The 24,445-nt window shown below is 32.1% G+C and overlaps 1 protein-coding gene across 1 annotated transcript in view; it reads left to right on the top strand.

The window, feature by feature from the left end:
• LOC113370316 (UDP-glucose:glycoprotein glucosyltransferase) overlaps positions 1-24,445 on the top strand; it is a 402,309-nt gene that overhangs the window by 109,482 nt on the left and 268,382 nt on the right. The window lies entirely within an intron of this gene.

Genomic DNA, 24,445 nt, shown 5'->3' with positions numbered 1-24,445 from the left:
AAACATGATTTTTCGTCGTAGAACGTCATTTATAGAAATAATCGGCATTTTGGTGAACCACGCGTTTGTCTCTAATTCCGTGATAAAATTTGGTTCATGAACCTAATGCCGGGAGTCGTTGTACACTATTCCGTGATAGCGCTCGAAGCATACATTTTTGATCGTAATGCCTTGATAAATATATTTGTAGGTTATGAAAAGTACGGTTAATTGAAAAATAATATTTTGATATAATTTTAAACACATATTTATTATATTTTCATGGAAATTTGAACAGTATAAGTGATTATAAAACTTCCAAAACAAAAATGAAATAAAAGCTGGTATCAAAATTACAGTAATTATTGTAACACTGGAAATGATATGAATAAATCAAACTGGAATGAAAAAATAAATCAAATAAAAAATATGAAACAAAGAGGATATAATTTATGTATTCAATTATCAATCCTAAATCTGCATAAATATATCTATTACTTAACATTCAAAATATATTTAAAGTATGAGATCATATAACAATTAGCTAGAGGGTTAATACATAATTTTCTTATTAAACTATATTTCTTATTTAATGAAAATATAAACTTTATCTGAATATATACTTTAAACTCTAAATAAAAAATTTAAACACCAAATAAAAATAACAATTTCATCAACAAATGTAAATAATCTTTAAAGTCCTTAAATTTACTAGATTAAATCAGGTACAGAAAATACACCTCTTTTATTTAATGGAATTGGTGGTTTTATTTTTTACACTATATCTTTGGCATCATAATCTAACACATAGTCTTTATCAGGCCAACGCCAGTTAACTCTTCCATTTGCAAAACCGCTCATAGTCATAGTTTTGACTAGGTACTTTGGTTGATCAGTCTTATCATTAGAGGTTCCGAGTATTATTAGTACGACGTGCATTATTCTCTATTCGCCAAGAATATACATTTCTACTCTGTGAAAATCATGTCATTTTAAGCTGTGAAAAACCGCTACGTCCATAGGCTGTAAAATATGAGTTGAATTGGGCAATAAGGCAACCAAAATAATGCCAATTTCTCTACATAATTTACACAGGTGATAGGACAAATGCGAAACATGACCATCCAAAAATAAAACAACTGGTTTTTCAATATTTTCGTTTATAAGGGAAGGATTGAAAACATTCCCAATATACTCAAAAAAGTTTTCGCTGGTCATCCACCCTTTATCACTTCTGCCTATGGACCAGGTTTTCGGGTATTTTGCTAATATGTTAGATGGTATCCTCTTATAAGGAAATAATGACAGAACTGGCATCAACTTCCCATCTGCAGAAGCGCCGATCAATACTGTAAGGCATTCCTTTTCATCATTTCCTGATCTGCAATGTACAGATTTGGAACCTGTTTTAGCTAAAACAGCTTGACCTTTTGGTCACAGAAAAAATGCAGATTCATCGCAATTAAAAATTCTATATGGGGCTTGTAAAAGCTCACTAAAGTCATTTTCCTGAAAATATTTTTCAACTCGCTTGAACCATGCCCTAATTTTCACCTCATTCACACTGACATGAGCCGTAGTCAAGGGTTGACATATTCTTTTACTAATCAAAGGGTTTCTTCTAAGAAAACCCTCATACCAATGCCGACCTGGATATCCTTCCTTAAATTTGTTAGACCGACCGAGTTCAGCAACCAGTTTATGTATAGAATTTAATAAAATGTCTTTCGTTACAGGAAAACCCATTTGAGCCATCGTTATAACCCATTCAACAATAAGGTTTTCTTCTTCGGGGGTCAGCACTGCTGGAGCTCCTGCACGACCTTGCTTTTTGTATTTTCCGTCTAATTTATCATATAAGGTTTGATTGGGAACTTTATATGTTCTGGAAGCTTTGTAAACAGATAAAGTACCATCGCGAATCTCTTTTAAAGCCTTTTCTAGGGTTTCATGTGAATATTTATTTGAAGCCATCGGTACTTTGAAAAACTAAAAAAAATATTTAAAAGTTATATATTTATACATAAAATTTACATAAACTGTCAAGTACGTTGCAAAAATTAAGCAAATCAAGACTACCGTATTTACGAATATGTCCCTAATTCGCTGCATACATACACACATACCCGCACACTAGTGATTCGTGCTCTATAAATATCGTGCGTCATTGATAGAAAACAAGTGTATCTATAAGCTTTGACATTATATTACACAAATGATTTATCGTAGATGAAATAAAAGAAACATCTGATTCTCTCATTACTACCATATTTTATGGATATGGGAATAATGGAAATAAGTAAAAAAAATCATATATTTTCTTGCTAAAGAGTAGTCATTTCAAACTCAATTATTAGGGTTAAAAATTAAAAAGAACATATACCGTAATTAGGTCACAATATTCTGTGGTCATCACCAAACTTAGTAACACCAAAAACACCACTAAATTTAAGCATAATTGAGAATAAAAGACTAAAATAATTCAGGTCTACTTTTCCTAATTGCGTGACACTCACGGAATAACGTTCAATGCCTCAATTGTGTGAACTTAATTACGGGAGTCACAAAATTGACACTTTCTTAAAACATATTTGCTCGATTTAACTATAAAACTTATCACTTATTATTTCTTAACATTAATATCACAAATTTATATTGAATAAGCTTACCAGTGTCACATAAAAATCTTAAGCAATTGTAGCGTCACATTAACCTAACTAACAACGGGACTGTACGTAATGGCGATCGGGTTATGACAGATGCGTTCAGAAGCTCTATATGGTTTTAAAAACTAATATTTAAAATGGAAAATCGTGCTCATTTGATGAGATTCGAATTATAGTTTATGTGGTATTGTTTAAAATTATTATTCACCGACTGTTTTCTTATTTTGCGATCAAAATGAAAAACTCCCGTAATAATGTACTATCCCGGAATAGTGTACGTTTACCTTAAATAGCGTATAGTTAAAATTTATATTAAGATCTCGTGAACTAAATCACAGTGCTAACAAAACTAATAACAAAAGGAAATACTTTCGTTGTGGATTTTCAAAGATTACCGTTTATCTCCCGATAGCAAAGTTATAAGAATCAAAGTTATAGCTGGATATATATCTTCACCCCTCTACGTTTGAAATATTTTTGTTGAACGATGCTAAACTTTACTGGTATTCGACATATTGGTGGTGGACCTTATTAACCCCGGATCATCATATATTACTATCCAGTTTATTCTTCAAAATTAGTGGAAATTAACCATTAGTGAATTATATTTTACATTGCATTATTCAATGATTGTTGAAGTTTTTCATCGTTTTCTATTTGTAGAGTGATTTAATGAAACATGAACGATACCTGACTGTGTCTAAAATGCATGGATTTTAACAGATCGTCTGGAAGGAATTCCTTCAAAATTGTAGTGAATCATGTTCTAGTGCCCAAACTGTCGATACGTTTAATTGAATGCGAGCATATTATAATCAATTTTCAAAGCATTTTATTTCAGAGAACTTGTAATTTTTTGCATTGACTTTTTTACAGGTGTGTGTTCCAAGGTTATATTATCAACCGAATTTTCTTATTTAAGAAGTGGTCTGTTATATCTGGGAATAAGTTATTCGATAAAATGTCCCCTTTGATGGATTCCAAATTTAGGTTTTTAATTTAAATATTCTAAATAAAATAATGATATAATCTAGAAAATGTTTTATAAATACTAATGAATATAAAATTATGCAACTAAGATTGGGCCTAATCAGTACAGCCATAGTACGTTTTACCCAGGATTGTTATTGCTATTGTTATAAATTTGTTTGAACATATGTACATTGTCAACATGAGTACATATTGTGATAAATTTCTATTTCTTTATTTTGATTTTCCTTTTTTGCAACCGTGTATCCAAATTAGTGGCATCTTTGTTATCACCATGACTTGCATATAGTATGAACGGGAAGTAATTGAAAAAGACCCGATCAATAACAGCATTAGTATCTGAACAACATAAAAAAAAATCTCTAAAAATTTTATCATTACCATGTGGAATATGTTTAACTATTTTAATTTTTTCATTGCAAATTGGAATGCTGGAAATAGTTTTTTCTATGTATTAGAAGGCCTATTTGGATGATGAAATCATGCGACATAATGCAAGTTCATACTTCTGATACTTTCCATACTTCTGTGAACTGTGACATTTGTCAAACCCTAAAAATATAAATGTCATGGACCATATAACTACAGAACTCATTCTAATATTGTAATGAAGAATTTGTATTGTAAATAGATTGTGATGTAAATATTTGTAATGATTGCTTCCATATCTAATTAAACTGTGCTTATGTTGACGTCACATGTCATAATGCGATCTTTGTAAGCAATTTTAAAACAATTTTGTTTCCGAAGATCTTGTATTTGCATGTACACATAATTAAAATTTTCATGAATATGATTTCCAAAATTACTATCTGTGTTATAATCCAATTTTCTTATTCATATCGCTGTCTGTTTTAACTCGCAATAAGTAATTAGGCATAAATGTCTATGGTGTTCCTTTCGACGAATTCCGAATTTTGGATCTCAATTTGAAAAACCTAAATGCAATGATAATATAATTCAGAAAATGTTTTGGTAACACATTATTCACATTAAACCAATAAGTACTTTTACAGCACAGCTTTTGAAATGAATAGGATGTGTCAAAAATGAATACAAAACGCAGTGAGCAAACAAATGGTCGCTTACGAATTAAATAAAAACTTTATATGAAATCAAAATAAGCAATCTTATTAACATTTAAAAATATATATATTTTCAATAATAAATAAATTTTAAAATTAAAAGAATAACAAACAACACTATCTAACACTGAACATAATCTGTTTCAACTTGTCAAAACCATTTGACATATGAGTAGTATTCATCAGTCATTTAAATAATATTGTGTGGGAAGCCATTTTGAATCAAGTGTTGTTTACCAAAAATTTTCAAATTAAAAATGTAAATCTTCTACGCGGATTTGAAATAATTTTTTACCTTTTGGACCTTCTCTAGATTGGCACGAATTTTTCAAGACTAAGACTGGCCAAATCGGTTTAGCCGTTTTCGAGTTTTACTAATTCATTTGAAAGAGAGCTCTATTTTTATATATAGGATTAGCTAATTTGCCAAATTTGATAATAACTTATTAACCAATTTGAAAATTTACGTTCAGAGATGTAAGGAAAGGGTCAGGATTGATGGCGCTGTGATCAAATATCGCTTGGCAATCCCGCGGTTATAATGCATTCAAATTAATGGCGCGTTTATTATAGTTATTAATAGCTTGGTTTATCACAGTGTAATAGTGTAGTGTATTTTTGTATAATTAATTTCTGTAAGTATTTATATATAAATTCTATAACTTCATATTATTTTCCTCCTACATCATATAAAATCTTTTAGTTTTTCCACTGAATGACGGTCTCGATGAAGACCGAAACGTATGGAAAAATGAAGTATTTCAAAACTACTTTAGTTTTTTTACTTGGTGTTACTGCCCGATTCTGAATAATTCATCAAAATATATATCAACACCAAACTCACATATTTCAATATATATATATATATATATATATATATATATATATATATATTATTTTTATTGATGTTACGCCCGAATATTAAACTCAAATTAAACATATATATCAACATCAAATTCAAGACTATTCAAAAAAAAATATATATATATATATATATATATATATATATATATATATATATATATATTAGAGATGGGCTTATCATATCCGAAGCCGGATCGACTCGGATTTGACTCCGCTTCAGGGAGGAGTTATATCCGCTTAACAACTCCACGACTCCGACACATTGAAACTGAAATAGTCGACACAAATGTGTTCTATAGTGCGTTTTTTATGCATCTAAGGATTTGTCAAATCTCATTTAATTTTTTGAATGAAAATTTATGAATAAAATAAAATTAAAAAAATATCATTAAAATAATTTTTCTAAAAAATTCACAAATAAATGACGAGTTGTAAAACTTTGCGGTCGACCACATGATCGACTCAACGACTCGCAATTTTAACAGTGTTGACCAAAGTAAAAACGCAAAACTTGAGAATCAAATTCAATTTAATTATTTTCTTTTGATGAGAAAATAATTGATTTTTTGGATTAATTTTATATAAAAATAATGTAGTAAACTTTGTAATAAAAGCAAAACATTTATCATAAAATATTTTCACCACATAATAATACTACTGCATTCTAATTTTTTCTTCTGCTACTTTCATTCGAGAATTAATATTATATCGGGTAGTTCGATTAGCATATTATTACTTTTACATAATTATATCATTGTGTAAAAGTAATAATATAATACTAAATATTTTTTGCTGCTTAAATACATTTGACGTCACTGATATATTTTACACTTTCTAAAATATTGTTATTTCAGGCTATGGAAAAACCAGATGGGATGTATTTTGTTTCATGTACTTTTCGGTATTTATATTCCTCACTGCCGTCATTCACTGCCAAAGATTGTCGTAGTTAGAAATATGACCCCTTACTATTCAATAAATTATACATTGGAGCTATTCACACTTGAACTCAATTTCATTGTTCTGTATCTTTGAAGTAATATTTTTGTATTTTCTGAAAAAAAACGTATACCTAAAAGGTCATAAAACTGCTTATGAGACGAGAAAGCGACGGCTTCCTTCCTAAAGCAAAAACGCGGTAACAGATTTAGTACCAGTTTAGGGAGTCGGATATGACAAATCCGGCGAGACAACTCCACTCGGATTCACTCCGAGGGAGGAGTTGTATCTGAGTGATAACTCCGGAGTGAGTTACCCATCTCTATATATATATATATATATATATATATATATATATATATATATATATATATACCAGCTGACCCGGCAAACGTTGTTTTGCTAAGTAAGGTATATTCTAAAGAATTTCTAGAGAATCAAAAATATTAATACTTTAAGTGTATATAAGGATGAGTTGTTTTAATGCAATATAATACAATGATGTATTGTAAAAATAATAAACCTCATTAGTTTGTCTATATTTTGTCAATACAATCAAACTGGAAGATTTATACACTTTCTATAGAAAACATAGTATAATCCATCCAAGTCGTTTTTAGTCTTTCGACTTATTGATTACGTTTCAAGTTATTCAGATTCTTTTTGGATTCTGGATTTTGTGTATAATTGTAAATAATACTACTGAGCTTATACACAATTTTCAAATTTTTGCGAGGAGAAATAGAAAATGAATTAAATATTTCTTCTTTGACCTGCTTTTTGAAAAGTTTCAAGTAACATTCGATGAATTAAAGTAAATTTAATAAAAAGTATGTATGTAAGCAGGGCGAGGCACAAAGGTCCAATTTGACTTTGAGAAAATATAAACTACTAGCTGACCCGGCAAACGTTGTTTTGCTAAATAAGGTATATTCTAAACCATTTCTAGAGAATCAAAAATATTAATACTTTAAGTGCATAAGGATGTGTTGTTTGAATGCTGTATACAATTAGGTATTATAAAAACAATAAACCCCATTAGTTTGTCTATATTTTGTCAACTCAATCAAACTGCAAGTTTTATACACTTTCTATAGAAAACATCGTATAATCCTATCCGAGTCTTTTTTGGTCTTTCGGCTTATTAATTACGTTTCAAATTTTTCAGATTCTTTTTGGATTCTGGATTTTGTGTATAATTATAAATAATACTACTGAGCTTATACAAAATTTTCAAATTTTTGCGAGAAGAAATGAATTAAGTATTTCTTCTTTGACCTGCTTTTTGAAAAGTTTCAAGTTACATTCGATGAATTAAAGTAAATTTAATAAAAAGTATATATGTAGAGCAGGGCGAGCCACAAAGGTCCAATTTGACTTTGAGCAAATATAAACTATATTGTGAAAACCATAACAATTATATCACAACAATTAAGACATATCAAACGAACAATTATCTGACTACGTTCAGTAAACTGACCTCTACTTCATCATTGTAGAAATGTGCTTTTTGATGTCTTCCAAAAATTTGTTATCTAGACCTTTTTATCCTATATGCGGGGTAACTTGTAACGAGCAGGTGGCAAAAGGTTTAAAGCCTTATTATAATTTTAAAGAAATTTTGCAAAATAATTAAATTTTTAAGTAATGCTAAAACTACCAGCGGAAGAAAATACTTTTATTATGGATTACCAAAGATTACCGTTTATCTCCCCCATTTCAAAGATTATCGTTTTCAAATCAAGTCTGTAGCTGGCTATACATCTTTTTTCCTCTACTTTCAAATATTGTTGTTAAACAATGCTTAACTTTACTGATTTTTGGCACATCGGTGGTGGACCTTTTTAATCCCGTACCTTCATATATTACTATCTATTCTGCGATAAATTCTGGGAAATTATAACTGGAAAAATGTTATTCGACAAAATGTCCATTTGATCGATACCAAATTTAGGTTCTGAATTTAAATAAGATAAATAAAAAATAATATAACCTAGAAAATGTTTTATAAATACCAATGTGTATATAATTATATAAATGAGATCTTTCAGAGCACCGTGTTTGAGAAAAATATGCCAAAAAGTGCATTTACATATTAACATATCAAAAAAGTTTATATTTTGAGTCTCTAGTAACACTTGCGGCCCGTTTACTAACGTGTTTGTATATAAATAAAACTACAAACAAAACTACTCACTACAAATTTATCATAAATAAATAATATTCGCGTAAAACATCCTATTAAACGTAATTGAACATCATCTGTCAAAAGCGTTTGACATTTCACGAAATTGCCACCGTCCATTGTTTTATTTAAATTACGCTTCTACAAAAATTTTCAAATTAAAAATGTAAAGTTTCTACTCGGATTTGAAATAATTTCTCACCTTTTGGACTTTCTCTGGATTGGCACGAATTTTTCAAGTCTAAGACTGGCCAAATCGATTCAGCCGTTTTCGAGTTTTATTCGGACATTTGAAAGAGAGCTCCATTTTTATATATAAGATATTGTGAAAACCATAACAATTATTTCACAACAAATAACACATATCAAACTCACAATTATCTGACTACGATCAGTAAACTGCCTTCTACGTCATCATTGTAGAAATGTGCTTTTTTGATGTCTTTCAAAAATTTGTTATTTAGACCTTTTTACCCTTTAGGCGGGGTAACTTGAAACGGGCACGTGGCAAAGAGGTTTAAAGCCTTATTATAATTGTAAAGGTATTTTACAAAATAATTACATGATGAACTAATGCTAAAAAACTACCAACGGAAGAAAGTACTTTTATTATGGATTTTCATAGAGAACCGTTTATCTCCCTCATTTCAAATATTACCGTTTTCAAATCAAGGTTATAGCTGGTTATACATATTTTTTCCTGTACTTACAAATATTGTTGTTAAACAATGCTTGACTTTACTGATTTTTGACACATCGGTGGTGGACCTTTTTAACTCCGGACCTTCATATATATATTTCTATCTATTCTTCGATAAATTCTGCGAAATTATAACTGGAAAAATGTTATTAGGCAAAATGTCCCTTTGATCGATACCAAATTTAGGTTTTGAATTTGAATAACATGAATAAAAATTATATAACCTAGAAAATGCTTTATATATGCCAATGAGTATATAATTATACAAATGAGATCTTTCAGAGCACCGTGTTTGAGAAAAATATGCCAAAAGTGCATTTTCATATTAACATTTCAATAGAGCTGATATTTTGAAGTGTTTCTAGTAACACTTGCGGCCCGTTTACTAACGTTTTTATATATAAATAAAACTATAAAACAAAGCTACTTACTACAATTTAATCATAATTAAATAATATTCACATAAAATATCCTATTGAACGTAATTGAACATCATCTGTCAAAAACGTTTGACCGTCGTCCAAACAAAAACCGTCCATTGTTTTATTTAGATTACGCTTCTACAAAAATTTTCAAATTAAAAATAAAAAGTTTCTATGCGGATTTGAAATAATTTCTCACCTTTTGGACTTTCTCTGGATTGGCACGAATTTTTCAAGACTAAGACTGGCCAAATCGATCCCCACATTTTAGATAAAAATTCTCAGCGAGCTTTTTTATATAGTCGAGTATTGTCGGTACGTCAGTCTGTCTGTGTATGTATTTTGAAGAGTAGTAATGTCTAGTCAGTGGGTCCCTTATTGTAATGTCTGTAGTTTCTGTAAGTTAGTCTTAGTCGTCGCGTTCCATGCCGGAGCGGCGTATGTCAGTAACGGTCTTATAAGTGCCAAGTAAAGTGTCCGCTTGTTCTTGACGCTTAGTGGGCTGTTGTGGTTCAAGAGAGGTCTCAGCAGATTTAACATCCCGTAAGCCTGTCCCATTTTCGTATTAATATGTTTTGTGAAGCTGAGTCTATGGTCCAGGGTCACACCAAGATATTTGACATCTTTGGACCACTCAACTTCACAGTTTAATACTTTAATTTTGTCCATGTCAGTCAGTCTAGTCGTGGCATTTCGGCTTTTTGTAAATTAAATTGCCTCCATCTTGTGCGGATTGATTCTGATCTGCCATTTGTCAGTATATTCAGTTAGCTTGTCTATGTGTGTCTGTATCTTTGTAGTCAGTAGCGTAGGTGATTGTGATGATTTGTATATGGCAGAGTCGTCAGCAAACGTCAGTAACGTTGTGTCGGCGTCAGTGGGTATGTCGTGAATGTAGACGTTAAACAGTGACAGTCCCAGGATCGAGCCCTGCGGTACTCCCGCCGTCACTTGTTTAACCGTCGAAAGTCCGTTGTCTACTTGTACGGTAAAGTTACGGTCTGAAAGCTATTAGTGTAATGTTCTTGTAATGTATGGTGGAAAGTTGAGTTGGATAAGTTTATGTATAAGTCCGTCCATCCAGATGGTGTCAAACGCCTTCTCAAAGTCGAGTAACACCAATCCGGTATGGTTTCTTCTGTTAAAATTGAGAACTGTATTTTCTATGAGTTTTGTCAGTTGGTGTAGTGTGGAGTGTCGTTCTTTAAAACCGTATTGTGTGTCAGGTATGATTTTGTTGTGTCTTATGTGTTTGTTAAGTCTTTTGAGTAGTACCTTTTCGGCTACCTTACTCATTGTGCTGAGGAGGCTGATCGGTCTGTAGTTCTGTGGTATGTCTGGCTGTTTCCTTGGCTTCACTATTGGAAATATAGTGGAGGTTTTCCAAGAAGCGGGAAAGCAGCCTTTTGTCATTAGTCTGTTTATTATGCGGGTAAGTAAAATGTAGGCATTCGTCGGCAGTTGTTTAAGTATTATGTTTTGTAGTCTGTCCGGTCCTGGTGCTTTCCTGTTCGGTAATTTTTTAACTATTGTCTTTATTTCGGAAACTGTGGTAGGGTCTATTCGTAAGTCTTTGTCCCTGTGGAGGTCAGTGAAGTTTTGAATTGTCTCGTGTACGTCTTGTTTCAGGTCTGCGTTTGACATATTGGCATTTTGTTTATGTATGTTCTCAAGGTTTTTTGCCAATATTTCTGCCTTGTCTGCTGGTGTCGTTGCGTAATTGTTGTCAGTTAATTTGAGTGGAGGTATGAATGTTGGTTTCTGCGTCAGTCTTTTTGCTGTCTGCCAAATTTTGTCTTGGTCAGTATTTAAATTTTCGAGTCTTTTGGTCCAAGTGTTGTTTCGGTGGCCACGTATTTCATTGGAAATAATTTTTGTCAGTCTGTTAACATGTTCCTTGAGTAGTCTGTCACCGGTACGTTGCCACAGTTTCTTTGTATCATTTTTAAGTTTTATTTTCAATAAAATATGTTCTGGCAAGTCGTTGGCTGGTGTTGTTCTTGAGTCTAGTGTCGGTATAGTCTGTTGTATGGCGTCTGTGATTGTCAGTGTACGGTGTGTTACAGCCTCCTCAACGTCAATGTTGGTATCGATTGGCATTGTGTGTCGTGTGTTGTCTGTGATTATGTCTCTGAAAAATGGCCAGTTGGCTCTGGAGTAATCTAAAAATTTGCGTTTGGGAGTCTGGTCGACGTCTAGTCTGTCTGAAATGGTCATGAAAACTGGATTATGGTCGGAGTTAAAAAGTATTTTTGTTATGTGTTCGGATGTTACGTGTAGATTTTTTGTCAATGCCAAATCGATCGTGCTGTGATGATGTATCTGTACGGTGGCGTATCTAATCGGCGTGTCAGGAAAGTGTAGTTGTGCGTCTGTGGTGTTGTGTTCGGTCAGGTATTCGTAAAGTCTGTTTCCGTTCGCGTTGTTGAAGTTACAGTTCCAAGTTGTGTGTTGTGCGTTAAAGTCTCCTGCCATAAGAACAAATATATTCGAGTCCAGTAGTCTTTGTAAGTCCGTATGTTCTAGTCTGCTTGCCGGGATGTAAATCGATATTATGGTTACTTTTTGACCTTTCTTGTATACGAGGTCTGTTCAAAAAGTACCCGGAATTTTCGTTTTTTCAAAAAAATATTTATTTATTCGTCTACATTAATGTGGTCCCCTTCAAAGTAGTCCCCCCAGATATAATACACTTATGCCAGCGTTTTTTCCAATTTTCGAAGCACCCTTGATATTCACTTTTTGATATGTCCTTGAGCACTCTCAGCGATTCGGCCTTTATTTCTTCAATCGAGGAAAACCGCCGTCCTTTCATCGGTCTCTTCAACTTTGGGAATAGGAAAAAGTCACACGGAGCCATATCTGGTGAATATGGAGGTTGGGGCATGACTACGGTATTGTTTTTGGCCAAAAAATTACGAACAAGCAACGACGAGTGAGCAGGTGCGTTATCGTGGTGCAACAGCCATGAATTGTTTTTCCATAAATCGGAGCGTTTTTTCGGATTGCTTCACGCAAACGTCGCATCACTTCAAGGTAATACTCCTTATTAACCGTACGACCTTGTGGTAAGAACTCTTGATGCACTATGCCGTTACAATCAAAGAAAACAGTAAGCAAAACCTTGACATTCGATCGAACTTGACGTGCTTTTTTCGGTCTTGGCTCACCTGGGCTCTTCCATTGGGACGATTGGGCTTTGGTTTCGACATCATAACCGTACACCCATGTTTCATCACCAGTCATGACCCTTTCAAGCAAACTTGGATCGTTGTTGACGTCATTTAACAGCTCTTGAGCGATGTTCATGCGATTGCTTTTTTGGTCAAAATTTAGCAGTTTTGGAATGAATTTTGCTGCCACTCGTTTCATGCCCAAAACATTTGAAAAAATGTTATGACATGAGCCAATTGATATGCCAACTTCATCAGCAACTTCTCTAATTGTGATTCGGCGATCATTCATAACCATTTTTTCCACTTCTTTCACATTTTCATCGTTTGTTGACGTGCTGGGTCGACCGGAGCGTTCGTCATCTTCAACGTCTTCGCGGCCATCTTGGAAACGCTTATACCACTCGTAAACACTTGTTTTTTTCATAGCAGACTCACCATAGGCTTTTTGTAACATTTCACACACTTTGTTACACTTTATTTCATTTTTTACGCAAAATTTAATACAAATTCTTTGACTTTTCAATTCTTCCATTGTAAAAATCGCCGAGCTCAGAAAAACACGTCGAACCTTAGCGACTACCACAGACAAAGTAAACAGTGAATATAGCTGAAAATTTCATCATACTTTAGGGGCATGTATACCAACACAATAAAAAAAAAATTTGACAATCAGACACTCCAGACCCGCGAAATTTAAAAATTCTGGGTACTTTTTGAACACACCTCGTACATTAATAGCTGTTATTTCCGAACCGCCCGCTGTCAGGTTTGGCACTTGCTAGTGTCTGATGTTAGACTTAATCAAAATCGCAGTGCCGCCCCATCCGCGTGCGTCCGTCTGTCTGTCGTTTCTGTAAACTTTGTAATCGTTGATATACCTACGTCTGTCCGTAGGTTTTAAATGTGTCTCGTTAATCAGTACTATGTCCAGATCGTATTTTGTTATCGTCTGTCTCAGTTCGTCAACGTTGATTTTAAGTCCATTTGAATTGAAATGCATTATTTGTAAGTCTTGTGATTGGTTTATGGTGATGATGTAAGAAAGTTCAAAATTGTTGTGTATTTGTCGTTATAAGTCATGTTTGTGTTTAGTGTTTTTGTCAGTTTGTATAGCTCACTAAAATTTTGCTTTACCTGGGGATCCGCAAATAGTTTCCTGATCTCGCCCATGGCAGCAAAGAGTCCTTCCGGAGTCTTGAGATCTGGATCTGGCTGGTTGGTTGTAAACTCGACCGTTGATAATGTTGGCCGGATCGGTGCTGGTCTTGGTGATGGTGAAGGCCGGGCCGGTGATAGTGTGGACTGGAGCGGAGGTCGGTATGATGTCCGTGGGACAGGGAGTTGAGGATAATCAGGTTTGAAGTTAGGGCCGGTGTTTGTCGGATTTAGAGCTGACGAGAAACTTCTTGTCAGTGGCATTGGTGTTGGAGCTGGCATATATGCTTTTCTTCTCTTGAGAGTATTGTTTTCCTTCTTCTCGATGAAATTAAGGAGTGCGGTGCACTGAGAATAGTTCGCCGGGTGTTCTTTCTTACAATTGTCACACATCGGTGCCTCGGTTAGTAGTTTCTTGCACGCACCTAGCGCATGCATCTCGAGGCACTTTATACACCTGTACTTCATGTCGCAGGTGTACGATGTGTGTCCAAAATTCAAACAGTTGTGACACTGTACAGCCCTATTTTGTGACCTGTATGTCTCCCAAGAGAAGATGTGCCCCCCAATGTTACTAATTTGCTTCAACTCCGACATGTCTTGATCTTTCTCCAGAGAGACAATGTATATGGGCAGCTTATGTTGGCTGCCATCCGATAACTTTCGTTTGATCTGTATTATTTATCTGACTTTCACTCCTTTCAATAAGAGGTTTTCGCAAACTTCAGTTTCGGGTATCGAAGGATGAAGTCCAGTCATTGTTATTTTCTTCGGCAAATCTTTCCTCATCGAGTATGTGTAGAATTGGTAATGGCATTCTCGCAATTTCTTTTTTAACTTCCTCGTGTTCCTGAATTGTGTCTGTAAAAATTTTGTGTAATTGCGTGTTGAAAAACTGATATCTAAATTGGATCTTAGTTGTGTCTCGGATGTACTTTATTGTTTTCAATTCCAAGTTTGCTTTGATAATGATGGGTGGAATTTTCTCAAGTGTTTTGCTTAACTTTTACGGTGATTCTCGAGTGCCAGACTCGGATGGCTGCTGTCCAACATTTCCCTCTGGTTCTTTCTTCTTAGCTCTCTTTCTCCGTGACACTTTTCTGTATTCCGGTCTGCACCTCCATGCTCATTTTGATCTTCTTCCCAGGCTTCTGCCTGAGAATATCCTTGGGTTCTTCAATATACTCGGCACTGATTTTAAGAAAATAAATCAAAAGTACTTAAAAAATTTAAATTTAGAAAAATCACTTTCTAAAATGCGCTTATCCTCTAACCATTACCAACACCGACCCAGTGTTTGGAAAGAGGAGATAGCAAAAGGCACGTTCACCTGTAAAATTTAGAACACTGAACAAGGTGTATATTACCTTGTTAATATTAAGCCCGGTGCCTTTAAAAAGGCAAGATTTAGAATCAATTCCGGACTTATTACTTATTTCACAAAATCAAATGACACTTCACTGAAAACAAATGACATCCGATTAATCTCTTAAAGTAAAACCTTTTATAACTTTAATATGGATATGAAAACACAAAAAGCATATTTAATTTGTAATGTGATATCAGTAGAAACAATTAACCGATTAATAACTCTGCAAATTAGTAAATTATTGTTCTGGATATCGCTTAATCTCTTATTAATTATTTTCTTTGAAGTTAACATGTAATCAAAAAAGAAATCATCTAGTGTTCAATCCCGTAAGCGCAAACCAGTAAAAGATTAAATTAATGATTGGGCATTATTGACGTCAAATTGCGAGCTAATTAAGTTAAAACGAAACATGCGAAAAAAAATAGATACAACTCTTAATAGAAAAAAAATGGAAAATGGGGAGTCAGTGTTTAGAAAATGGCTTATTTATTCCGACAAAAAGAATTGTAACTTTTGTTTTGGTTGCAAATGTTTAGCATCTGATGAACCTTGAATTTTGAAGGCATGCGTTTATGGAAATGTAGCAAATATGAAAAATGGAAGCCAAATTTACTTTAGAATAAAATCCTTGATTTTTTTTACATAGTGGTGCTACTGGTGCTCATACTCGAAATTTGATTACTAACTATGCAGAAATATAAGGTGACCACATTTTTTTAAGTCAAAACCTGGACGGCAATTTTTAGATATGCCAATCAGCGAGGAGGGGGGGTTTCCGCTTCAAAATAACAAATGCTACCTAAGGATACTCTAAAAAATTGTTTTTTTATGTGAATATTTTGTTTAATCAGAATTGCGGGCTTTTAGTAAAAACTTTATTATTCAATTATATATAATTTTTTTTATCTATATTTACCTCTACGCTTTTGAGCCTCTATTCAATTTTCTTCATAATTAATTTGAAAAAAAATAGCACTTTTTTGTTTATTATATACATTTTTATTAATTTACCTATTGGTTTTCAAAAAATCGTGATGATCCGGGACAAAAGTTCTAAACCCGGGATAAATATTGCTTTTAGAAAAACCCGGGACACATGGTGAAAATCCGGGACTGTCCGGCTGGTATGGTCACCTTAAGAAATAATACAGGTACAAATATAATTCGTTTTTTTGTTTTAAGAAATACGCAATTTCTTTGCATCTTTTACTAATCTTTTAAAACACGCTAAGAATTTCATTTTAAAACAACAATCTGATGGCAAAGTAAAGATGTTAAAATAGTTAAAATGAGAGGACCCCGCGACCGGCTCTGGATATAAGAATAATATTTAATTTTTTATTTCAAATAATTATGTACAAAACGAATATGAAAATCAATTTTTTTATATATAATAAATCCTTGAAATGTATATAGTAAGAACGGCAAGGTGATGCATTATTAATTAATGAGAAAGTTTACCACATATTATTCATATAAATAAAAATCAAATAATTCGATTTCTTGCCCTTTATAATAATTATAACATTGAATTTGTTTTCAATTTTCGTTTTTCATTTGTATCTTAAAAAATATGAGTCATTCTGTTGGAATTTAATTTCACTGCTCAAATAGACATTGTACGACCCTTTCTTGTTATGGGCATTATTGTAAAATTACACGTATATTCCAATATTAAGGCCACGTTTCGGGTTAAAATTAAGTGCTCATATAATGTTAAACGTGAATAATTTGTTTCTCTCGGTCTACGTTTGAACAATATTTCGAGCTATTTATTTGCGTCAAAATTCATTCCAAATTCATCTGTTGCAAATGTACAACATTAATGTTAAATAACAAAATGATGGATTGCAATCTAAAACTCCATCATTAACAAATAAAAAAACTAATTGGGAATTATTTTCTAAATATATTGATGACAATTTCTGCTGCAAAGTACCTCTAAAAAGTACAGATGATATTGATAATGCAATAGGTATTCTCAATAAAAATATCACTGATGCGGCTCGCTATTCTACACCCACAAATAATATTGTTGAGCGATTTTTCTGTCCACTCGAAGCTAAAAGACTCATAGCCTGTAAAAGAAAACTCATGTTCCGGATGGCAAAATACTCATGTTCCGGATGACAAAGCTAAACTGAATAAAGCTATAAAGGAACTTAAACAATATTTGTTTGAATTAAAAAATAAACATATGGAGTCCTACTTGAGTGATTTGTCTGTTCATGACCATTCCATTTGGAAAGCCACGAAAAATATGAGAAGACCAACCTCAACGGTATCTTCAATTAGAAATGTTGATGGTTCTTGGTCTAGATCAGCTGAAGACAAAGTTATTACGTTTGCAAATCACCTTGAAAAGGTCTTCACTCCTCATCCTTGTAATGTACCTAACGATCAATTCATCACAGATTACTTGAATGACGGTAATTTCATAGACGAGCCCATTCGAAATATTTAGTATTCTGAAGTGCTCTACGAGATTAGTAACACTAAATTGGGAAAAACAGCTGGAAATGATGCGATCACATTTGGTCTAATAAAACACCTTCCTGATAAAGGTAAGAGATTTTTAACGATATTATTTAATGCCATAATACGGCTGAAGTATTTTCCTTCATCGTGGAAATTGGCAAAAATTATCTTAATTCTCAAGCCTGGAAAAAATCCTACTGATGCAGTTTCCTACCGGCCCATTAGTCTTCTATCTTGTCTCTCAAAAATTTTTGAAAAAGTTATTCACAAAAGAATCATTAATATTTTAGAATATAATAATTTTATGCCAAAACATCAATTTGGGTTCACTATACAACACTCAAATATAGAACAAATACATAGAGTTGTGGATAAAGCCTTTCACTTAAAAAAATATTGTTCAGCCCTTTTTCTTGACATCAGTCAGGCGTTTGATAAAGTTTGGCATAACGGCTTGTTGTACAAATTAAAGAAGAATTTACCATACAACTATTATCTCCTCCTAAAATCATATCTGTGTGATAGAAGGTTTTTCATCAGTTTTAATGATGCTTCATCTAATGTTAAAAATATTTTTTCCGGAGTTCCCCAAGGTAGTGTTCTTAGTCCGCTGCTTTACATTATAGATACTGCTGATATACCTACAAATGCAGAAACCATGATTGCTTTAATATGTGAAAAGGAGCGAATGGTTTTTAGCGAATATCTCGAGAACGGTTAGAGCTATTATAAAAAATTTTGCATCTGCAGATACATATTTTAAATTTCGCATATTTCGCATATTTCATTCATATACATGATGAGCCTATGTTAAATATTTTCCGAGATATAGGCCTTTAACTGTTTCAAATTTAAAAACGGGAATTCTAGCTCAACATGACAACCAATTGCTTGCCTCGGAAATTCTACAAAAACATGTAGATGAAGTAGAACAGTGGATGAAACTATGGAGAATCAAAGTGAGTAACTCTAAATAAGTTCACGTTACTTTTACCTTACGACAAGGTTCATGCCCCCCTGTTAGATTGAATGGTGATTTGGTTCCTGTATCCAATGTTGTTAAATATCTGGGAATGCATTTAGATAGAAGATTAACCTGGCATGAACATATTCTAAAGAAGCGTCAGCAACTTGAATTAACACGTAGGCAACTTAATTGGTTAATGGGCTGGAAATCACAAGTCACAATAGAAAATAAACTCCTAATATACAAGACAATTATTAAACCAATATGGTCTTACGGCCTACAACTATGGTGTGCGGCCAGTAAATCGAACATAACTATTCTACAAAGGTTCCAAAATAAAATTTTGAAAGAAATCGCTCCAAAATACGTTCCCAATTGGTTGATACATCAAGATCTCAGAATTCGAACTATAGAAGAAGAAATTAGTCTTTACTGCACCAGGTACAAAGCTCGTCTAAGTCGTCATCCAAACGTATTAGCGTTAGATCTGCTCAAGCCTTTACCACCAAAGCGTCTCAAAAAAGAATCTGCAATGATTTACTACAAAATATAACTTAACATCTATGAAGGCGCTATCGCAGGATAGCGATCTTTCTCACGCCGTCAATTAATATATAACTGTAACAAATGTAGCTGAATGTACTTTGTATAGCTTGCTATGAATAATAAATCAAAAAAAAAAAAATAAAATAAAAAAAAAAAAACTTTAGTATAATTTTTATATAAAGAATCAATGTTTGAATAAAATGAAAATTAACTAAAATTTGCAACAAAAGTCGATTTTTTCTCATTACACGTTTGAAATATACAAACTTTTTTCTCTAATGTTCAAGAAAAATGAATGAAATTTTGTTCGATTGTCTGGGACACCAAAAAATTCTACAACTCGACATTTATTGGTTATTTTGTCATAATTTGCTCGCTTGCCTGGTTTCCTAGTGGAATCTTATGTGCACTCCGACCATAAATACCGTTTAGACGTCGAGTCATATACAGTCAACCCTCGCTTTACGCGGAAAGTGCGTACCGTGCAGTATGGGAACCGTGCTATAAAAAACTCGTATTTAACATACCATTCAGATTAATTTGCAGTGCGTTTTATGGAACCTTCTTTAGTGCAGTATGGCAACCGTGCTGTGAGAGACTCAGAGTTAGTACAAATCGCACAATTTTTATCGTGCTGTATGGAGACTCAGGAATACAACTTGAAGTAGACGCAGTAGTCAATTCAAACGTGTTCGTGTCTGCAAAAGTTTATTTTATGGATGTTTTTTGGGGACTTATTTATTATTATTTGCAATTATTTTTATTAAATTGAATAAACTCATGCCACTAGGTATTAATGATTTCTATTAATTTTATCGTAATAAACAGGTGTTTGATGGAATTTTGATTGTTTATTTATTCACGTTCACTTTTGAACAAAATGATATAGAATAGACAAGATGACATAGTATTAATTTGGAAACTATACAGGATGATTCATTTGAGGTTAAAAAATAAGAGTGCGCGTAAGGCTCGCACGCGATTGAAGTAAAACTTATTTTCTGCTGTACAAGATGGCATTTAAGTGAAAATAAATACATTAACTAACTAAATAAATACATTAATAACAATTCTGAATAATGTTTATTAGTAATATGGTAACACTCATGATGCACACATTTATTAATGTCAACCATTATACACATTTATATAATGATAAATTATAAATTATATATTTATAATAGTATTAAATATATATATATATATATATATATATATATATATAATATAGAATTTTATGATATGAGTGGAACGAATATTAATTGTTTAATATGAACAAAACAGCACTCAGATTTGTTTAACACAACTTTATTTTATGATTACAGACGTTTCGAGACCATGGTGTGTCTCATCTTCAGTGTAATTTCAAAAACAGTTACTTATATACTACACATTCTTTAATACTTTATTTGAATTTCATTTAATTTTTGATATACAAAAAACACCAACTATTCCTTGAATGCTTGACACAGTACTAAAGAAACATATAACACTTACAGAAATATTCTAAACAAATTTGAAGTACTTTCTAGATGGAGACAGAGAGGGTATCGTTATAGTGTAAACAAAAGGACAATCCCCAAATTTTATTCCATGAGAAAGACTTATTTAAACGGAGCATGGCAGAATCAATGTTAATAGTTCGGACTAACAATAGCATAAATCTAAGAACCGACACAAATATTTTACATGACACTTATATAAACATCATTAATAATTTATAAATTTTTTCATTTATCTTATTCTTTTCAATAAATTAATTTGTTTTTTCATTTTTATCGATTTTTGTATGCGATAGCACTCCTTTTGTTTACACTATAATGATACCCTCTCTGTCTCCATCTAGAAAGTACTTCAAATTTGTTTAGAATATTTCTGTAAGTGTTATATGTTTCTTTAGTACTGTGTCAAGCATTGCAAGGAATAGTTGGTGTTTTTTGTATATCAAAAATTAAATGAAATTCAAATAAAGTATTAAAGAATGTGTAGTATATAAGTAACTGTTTTTGAAATTACACTGAAGATGAGACACACCATGGTCTCGAAACGTCTGTAATCATAAAATAAAGTTGTGTTAAACAAATCTGAGTGCTGTTTTGTTCATATTAAACAATTAATATATATATATATATATATATATAATATTTCAAAACGATAATGTAAATAAAGTCATACTTCAAATATGACATGATCGGTTTGTCATTGTAATTAGCATTTAGAAACGAACCTTCCTTAGAGAAATGAAGTAATTGCTGATTTATAAATTTTATAATATTCGTTCACACAGTGGATTAAGTTAAACAAAGCCTAAACAAATATTGTTTTCGCAACATCACTCATCATGTAATTGTGTTTGAAGAACTTCATGTATTTAAAATTAACATACATTCATTGTTTGCTTGTATGGTTTTTTTTTTCATTTTCGCTGGCGATATAATTTCATTCTTTGAACATCTATAATATCTGTCTTGCCTAAAAAATATTTTCCATTTTAATAACTTCAAAGGTTTATAGAAGAATATATAATAGGATTTTCAAAGATTAGAGTTTATCTCCAGATTGCAAAGTCATAAGAATCGAGATTATAGTTAGTTATACATCTTTTTCTCTCTACTTCTTAATTCCTTGTTAAACAATGCTTAACTTTACTGATTTTTGACATATCGGTGGTGGACCTTTTTAACTCCGGACCTTTATATATTACTATCTATTCTTCGATAAATTCTGGAAAATTATAACTGGGAAAATGTTATTCGACAAAATGACCATTTGATCGATACCAAATTTAGGTTCTGAATTTAAATAACATAAATAAAAAATAATATAACTATTTTGAAATACTATCACGTCTTTCCGACCATCTTTGGATTGGCACGAATTTTTCAAGACTAAGACTGGCCAAATTGGTTTAGCCGTTTTCGAGTTTTACCGAATTATTTGATCGAGAGCTCCATATTTATATATAAGATATATATATATATATATATATATATATATATATATCTTATATATATATATATATCTTATATATAAAATTCTTCTGTAACAATGTAAGTTTCATTAATCCTCTTAAACTATAATTCGGATTTTCATGAATCTTCCTGAAGTTTGTTCGGAAAATTTTCTAGAATGTTTTGTTTCGTAAAAATATAGTTATATTGTAGAAATAAATAGAAAAAATTACAAAAATTCGCTTATCATTGTTTGCCCTTGAAAATATTGGAAACTTAGTTTGACATTAAAAACAATTGAAGACTGTCATTTGCCAAACATTTCTATTCACTTATAGGCTAAGGCAATATTAAAATATAATAAATTTATGATTATGAATAAGGAAAATGTAATGTCTACATTATTATTGTCGAAAAGCAGCTGAGATGTGCCATAATTAAAATAATATAAGATGCAACGAATATAACATGCGTCTGACAGTCTGCGCATGCGCCTGACGCGCACGGCGAATCGTGTTCTCAACGTACGCGTTTGCTTTTGCTTGCAATAATTTTGTTTGCGCACTTTGCGAACAGATTCGCCGTACGAATTCGTGCAAAGGAGACGAGCCATAAGTGATTGCGCTCAAAAATATTCAATTTGCGGTCGTTTTGCCTTACTATACTAAGTCACAATACAAAAAAACTTATTTAGAAGTTTCATTGTGTCTAAAATTCATATGTTTGTCATTGGGTACGGAATATTTACTCAATGGAGCGCTTTCGGTCTGAACTTTTTTTATTGTTTTCCATTTCGTTTGGAATTTTGGAACTAGGTTCATCTTACACTTCAGAAGTGAAAACAATTTAGACTCCTTTACCACTTCTCGGGTGGATGACATTTCTTTTCAGTGGTGTAATTTTACTTTTTTCAAAATAACGTTGGGTATCGATAAAAGAACTAATTATAAGAGAAAAATGTTTAATAATGTTTTTCAAAAAGGCAAATACTTTTCAAGTTACTGGCTACAGAAAGTTTGTTTCTGTTTTTCATCATTTTTTGCTAATATCTTCAAAAATATACATTTTAACGAAAATCATGTAATGAACAGAATTATATCAATTAAAATCTTAATAAATCGCTATTTTATAGTGTTTTAGGAACATTATTAGGCTAGATATGAAAATGAGTTTCTATAGTTCTCCAAATAAGCTTTAAAAGAAGTACTTCTGCGTGCAAAATGAGTGAGCGATCATGCAATTAAAAGACGCATACAATGTTTTTTTTTTCATTTAAATCAAATAGTTGATGAGTGCCATTTCCACCAAAATTAAAAATAATCGTTTTCCATCTAGAATTAACTTGGTTTGAGAGATCTTGATGGATTCTAGAAAATACCATAACATTAGTACAAACGATTTTCAAAAAACTCATGATTTCATAAAAAAATCCATTTTAAAAAAAAAATTCTCATTATAATATCTCTGAAATAATACGTATAAAAGTATATATATATATGAAAATTCAAGGTATTTTTCAGACTAATTATTGCTTTTTATTATTTTTTTGTTACACAAATATTGATAGAGTTCTAATTGTTTAAAGAGTGCGCAGCTGTCCAACCGGAGTGTCTTTCGAGCCCTTTAACCCTTCGCCGTTTCAAAATAAGAGAAGTTACGGTTAAATTTATGATAGAGAAAGTTGTACCTCATTTAATCACCTTTAAAATAGTATATTACAAGTTATGATAAAATCAGAATTAAAAGAGTTATAATCCAACTAATGCGGGGGGTGGTGACGAAATGCAAATTGTTTTCACTTCTGAACTTTAGATTAAGATTAGCTGGGCATAAGCTTTTTTCCTCTCCATTTACTGCAATAATTTTGTTGATAGTAGGTTGAATAGAGCACATGTGAACAAAATTTGACAAATTAATTCACTTCAAATATGAACTTAAGTAATAATGTATATTGAATTATTAGTGTGAAA

This window comes from Ctenocephalides felis, unplaced genomic scaffold, assembly GCF_003426905.1.
Source record: "Ctenocephalides felis isolate EL2017-DRISC unplaced genomic scaffold, ASM342690v1 CF-g0.4_SCAFFOLD_01492, whole genome shotgun sequence".
Classification (NCBI taxonomy): Eukaryota; Metazoa; Arthropoda; class Insecta; order Siphonaptera; family Pulicidae; genus Ctenocephalides; species Ctenocephalides felis.
The sequence above is the reverse complement of the archived record's forward strand: the minus strand, read 5'-3'. Positions and strand labels throughout refer to the sequence as shown.